General features: G+C 40.1%; 1 pseudogene; it reads left to right on the plus strand.

The window, feature by feature from the left end:
- The first annotated feature begins 4103 nt into the window (after positions 1-4103).
- LOC102820621 overlaps positions 4104-5939 on the plus strand; it is a 13259-nt pseudogene continuing 11423 nt past the window's right edge.

Genomic DNA, 5939 nt, shown 5'->3' on the forward strand with positions numbered 1-5939 from the left:
TAACCTAGATTTAGACCTGGTTAACCAGCAGTATGATAAGACTTGGTTACATTTATTATTCATAGATATTTTCCAGCCAACAGGCCATCTCTTTTTTATATATTTATTTATTTATTTTCAATTTTAAGCAGTACTTTATATACAGCAGGAAGGAAAAAACACATGTATGGCCGAAATACAATGTTGAAAACAACATTTTCATAATGGGGATGAGACCTGGGGACTCCTGGGCCCAGGGGCAGGGACATGGCTCTAGAGGACTAGAATGGAGTGTGAAGCATCCAGCTGATATGAAGTGAAAGGTGATGCACAAGAACACCCACACATGCAGATAGTACCCATTTGACCTGGCATCAATGGCTGGATAATCAGAACACGACTAGAGAAAAAAGATGAGGCAAAAAAAGAGTAACCCACTATAAGGGGATGAAATTTACCTATGCTTGTGGATGCAGTATGACAAAGGAGCAGACAAATCTCTACAATGAGGATCATTCCCACCCCCTTGGTACACAGGGTCAACAGGGATGGGGAACTTAGACGTTGGTTCCCCAAAATGAGGGGACAACAAAGGCATGAAGTGACTGGCTTACAAGCTTTTCATAGGGAACCTAGCTCCAGAGGATACAGGAAAAGGTAGAATCTCCACCCAATTGTTTCCAACCTGCCTGGATGGGTTTGCTAAAAGGTGAGGGGGAAAGGACTCCTTTGGTTCAATAGAGAATAATTGCTATCATGTTGGAAAGATAAATGTAAGTGTTTGGTAACAAAAGGAGGGGAGCAGCTGATTTTGCATTCCAGGAGCGGAGATCCCTGGAACCATCAAGGGAAGAAAGTTAAGTGTGAGACCCTGTCCGAGGAGTCAATGACACTAGGGATGGAGGCAGAGACGTTGACGGGGACAGAAGGAACATCTGAGGACTCTGGACTCAGGAAGTGAGAGGGTCTGTGTGCTGGTGGCCGAGGGACAGGTGTGTGGGCTGTACACTTTGGTTGTCTGATGATGCATGCGGGAGATTATGATCATTGCAATGAAACTAAATATGATAGGATGAATGTAAAGATAATGTTCACCCATGTAAACTAATGCATAATAAAACACAATAAAAACTTAAATAAAAAGATGATGGATGGAATAAATAGAATAACTGTATCAAAAAGAAACGGTAGATGATCAACCATTTTAAGAGACAGTATCTGATCTAGAGCCAATGATCCTGAAGGAAGAAGTCCAATGTACACTGAAGGCATTGGTAAAGAACAAGGCACCAGAAACTGATGGAATCCAAATTGAAATCTTTCAACAAACTGATATGACACTGGAGGCACTCACTTATCTATGATAAGAAATTTGGAAGACCAGCCAAATGATTAAAAGAGATCCATATTTTTGCCCATTCCAAAGAGAGGTGACCCAAAAGAATGAGGAAACTATAGCACAATATCATTGATATCCCATGTGAGTAAAGATTTACTAAAGGTAATACAAAAATCATTGCAACCGTACATTGACAGAGAACTTCCAGAGGTTCAAACCAGATTAAGAAGAGGATGTGGAATGAAGAATATCAGAATTGACATCAGATGGATCTTGGCTGAAAACAAAGAATATCAGAAAGATGCTTACCTGTGCTTTATTAACTATGCAAAGGCTTTTGATTGTGTGGATCATAACACAATATAGACAACATTGCAAAGTATGAGTATTCCAGAACATTTAATTATGCTAATGAGGAACAGGTGCATAGACCAAGACGCAGTTGTTCAAACAGAACAAGGAAACACCGAATGGTGTAAAATTAGGTAAGGTGTGTGCCAGGGTTGTATTCTTTCACCATACTTATTTTATCTTTATGCTGAGCATATATTCTGAGAAGCTGGAATATATGAAGACATGACATTAGCATTGGGGGAAGACTCATTAACAACCTGTGATATGCAGATGATACATGTTTCCTTGCTGAAAGTGAAGAGGACTTAAAATACTTACTAATGAAGATCAAAGATCACAGCCTTTGGTATGAGTTGCACCTCAATGTAAAAAAAAACAAAAATCCTCACCACTGGACCAATAAACAACATCCCTATTAATGGAGAAAAGATTGAAGTTGTCAAAGATTTCATTTTGTTTGAATCAACCATCAACACCCATGGAAACAGCAGTCAACAAATAAAACTATGTATATTACATTAGGCTCTGCCTCACAAGAGCTCTCTAAAGTTTGACGAGCAAAGATGTCAGTGTGAGAACTAAAGTGCAACTGACCCAAGCCGTGGTATTTTCAATAACCTCATATACTTGTGAAAGTTGGACAGTGAGCAAGGAAGTCTGTATAAGAATTGATGCATTTGAGTTATGGTGTTGAAGGAGAATACTGAAAGTACCATGGACTGTCAGAAGAACAAGCAGATACATATTGAAAGAAGTACAGCTAGAGTGCTTCTTGGAAGCAGGGATGGCCAAATTTCATCTCTCATACTTTGGACATATTATCTGGATGGACCAATCACTAGAGAAGGATATCATGTTTGACAAAGTGGAGGGTCATAAAAGAAAAAGATCCACAACAAGATGGATTGGCACAATGGTGGCAGTGATGGGTTCAGGCATAGCAATGATTGTGAAGTTGGCCCAGGACTGGGCAGTGTTTCATTCTGTTGTGCATAGGGTTGTATGAGTCGGTGGTGACTCAATGGCACCTGACAACAGATACTTCTCCACATTCACCACGTTGAAAGAGACAGTAAGATGTTACATAATTTAAGAGAGAAATTAAGTGTTTCCTGAATCAATGAGCTCCCGGTGTCAGTTACATTATGTTGTTTTCCTCTTATACCCTTTTGTCTATATAATGGCAGGTGCAAGGTACTGACTCTGGAATAGCCTTGATGTTTCCTAATAAAGACAAAGGACAATTTGTATTACACCTGAAGGATTCCTTCTTCCACTTATTTGCTTTAAAATGATTTAACATAGCATGCTTAGTCTTGGGACCAATTTTATCTGAGGATCATTATCAACAGGCATCAATGTAAAAGAACTTTGAAATTCATTAGAGGCAAAAATGTATGTTGAAAGTATTATATGATTTCAAAAATTTAAAATATTACACACATGAATTAAAAATTCCTAAACATTAGTTATAGACTCCAGTTGTGGTGCTGTAGCATCAACTCTGGACTGCGAACCACAGGTCAGCAGTTCAAACCCACCAGCTGTTCCTCGGAAACCCTATACAGGATGCTATGAGTTGGAACAGACTCCAAGGCACTTAACAACAATAACAAACATTAGCTATGATTATCACGGGACAATGATCTTACAGTGATATAGATCTTATTTATATTAATCTCCAAATCCAAGTATTTCTGAACACATTTAAGTTAAGGAAGAAAAAAAAAATGTTGCTTAAAAATAAAAAGCACTGATTCCTGAGTTATGAACTATTTTCATCCTGGTTCCATTAAAAGTGGGTTTTTCTCCAATCAAGCTAATGGTGAGTTAAGTGAGACAACGAGTACAAAGTTACTAGAAGAATATAAAGGGACCATAGAGGTCTCCCAAATATTTCCCAAGGTACACAGAAGCAAAGTCACTGTGTCTCCTGTGCTTACCCAACTTCTTGATTCAGGGACACATGGGGAGTTTTGGGTCTCAGAGCAAAGCAGGAGTCCTGTTGCTAGAATTAGACTTAAAAGTCAGAACTGGAAAAGCAAAGTTTACTTGGGGTGGAATCTTTTGAGTTTGCTTACTCTCTCCCTGTCCTTGACAAGGTTGGTCTCAGAGCCTGAGGCCAGGCTGAGCCTGCAAAAAAGAATTCTCAGCAATGAGAAGAGAGGATTGTGTGAAAAAGACAACCAGTAAGCCAGTACAGATTCTCTTTCTCTCTCTCTCTCTCTCTCTCTTTTTTTTTTTCTTAATGGGATGTTGGGGACAGATAGAATAAAATGCTGTTTAGCTTAAAAGGAGTCATATAGGCAATTTCAATAGTTATGTTTCAGGATATGGACTTGCCTTTGGTTTGTGTAGTAATGAGCCATGCTATGACAAATGTACCTTGGCAGTCTGCTTAGACCATGGAATCCCAGTGGTAAATGCCAGCATGAGAAACAGGTGTACAAATGATCCAGGGATCAAGCAAAGCAAGGGATCCACCTGGCAGTTTTTCATCATCCAGAAAAAATATATATTTCTGGTAGGAAGGTCAAAGAAAGAAAAACAAACTATAGGGTTATGACTCATGAAGCAGATTGCCTAACAGCCTAGTTTGAGAAGCAATGCAGTAACAGGCTGTAAAAACAATGGTTTCATCTGCAGACCAAAGCAAGTCCTCACCTAGACCCAGTGAGGAAAGTAGACTGTTACGCCCATTATTGACTTATCTTGCTCCCCCACATGCTTGGTGGTGCGATTAGTCACAGTTGTATCCAACTCAAAGTGCAGAAAGGGAAGGGAGTATGTTTCTTTAGACTCATTTGTATGAAACAACAACAACCAAATAGCTGTTCAAATTATTCCAAGTAAAGATTTTTTTGTAAAGCTTCAGCAGCAAACTCTGGAAGGCGAGAATAGGAAGCATAGTTGAATAGGGCTTTATGAAGACTCTAACCAAAACTTAGACAAAATGTTCTCTTAATTCTATGTTCAGTATTATTTATCTCTTCATTATGCTAATAAATATATACTTCTTATTCATAACTTCTGGGTCCAAAGGTCTCAGTTTTTGGCTCTGCCTTAGTATGATCACATGGGATGTAGGTTGACTATGTTTGGTTAGAAATGATGTAACCAGGGCAGTCAAGAACTGAAATAACTACAGTGGTTTTTTTTTAATTAAATTGTTAAAAATTGAAACTTATGATGGGAAACCTGTTAATTGTTGTTGTTGTCAGGTGCCATCGAGTCGTAACCGACTCATAGGGACCCCATGCACAGCAGAACGAAACAATGTCCCATCCTGGGCCAACCTCACTACCGCTGTCACACTTGACGCCATCAATGATGCTACCTGGCCAATCCATCTCCTTAGGGGTCTTCCCCTTTTTCTCTGACACTCCACCTTACCCAGGCTAACACTCTTCTCCAGCGACTGTTCCCTCCTGACAATATGCCCAAAGAATGAGAGACGAAGCTTAGCCATCTTGGCCTCCAAGGAGCTGCACTTCTTCCAAAACAGATCTATTGGTTCCCTTGGCAGTCCATGGCACTTTCAGTATTCTCCTCCAACACCACAACTCAAAGGCATCAATTCTTCTACGATCCTCCTTATTCACTGTCCAGCTTTCGCATCCATATGAGGTTATTCCTTTACAAAGAGCTGAAGAAAGCAAACAAGTGATGTGTCATCAGAGAACAGCAAGGGGAAAGGCTCTGTGGGTTAGTGCACTGGACTGCAAGGTTGCTTTGTACCGCAAGGTCAGAAGTTCAAGCTCACCAGCTGCTCCTTGGAGACCGTATGCAGGGTTGCTATGAGTCGGAATCAACTCCACAACACTAAACAACAACAACATAGGTCTGAAGGGGCAAGAGAAGTAGAATTTGCTAAAAGGGATATGTGAAAGTACTGGACAGGAGCCGTGAGTGTGGGTGGACTAAATAAATGTCTTAACCTCATTCACTTCTACCCGCAGAGCTCCTTGCTAAATTTGACAATCTTAATCCCCATTGACTGACCCTAACATGAAGACAAAAGACTAGGGAGTCCAAAACAGTGTAATTCTTCTTCAGACTTCACTATTCATTGTCCAGCTTTCACATACATATTGTCGTTGTTAAGAGCCATAGAGTCTGTTCTAAATCCTAGTAACACAGTCTAAGGTTTCCAAGGAGCTACTGGTGGGTTTGAAACACAGACCTTCTGCAGTCAGCAGTCCAGTGCTTATCGTACAGTACTACACCAGGGGGGATTGAAAATACCAGGACTTGGGCCAGGCATAAC

The sequence above is a fragment of the Chrysochloris asiatica genome, unplaced genomic scaffold (genome assembly GCF_000296735.1).
Source record: "Chrysochloris asiatica unplaced genomic scaffold, ChrAsi1.0 scaffold00042, whole genome shotgun sequence".
NCBI lineage: Eukaryota > Metazoa > Chordata > Mammalia > Afrosoricida > Chrysochloridae > Chrysochloris > Chrysochloris asiatica.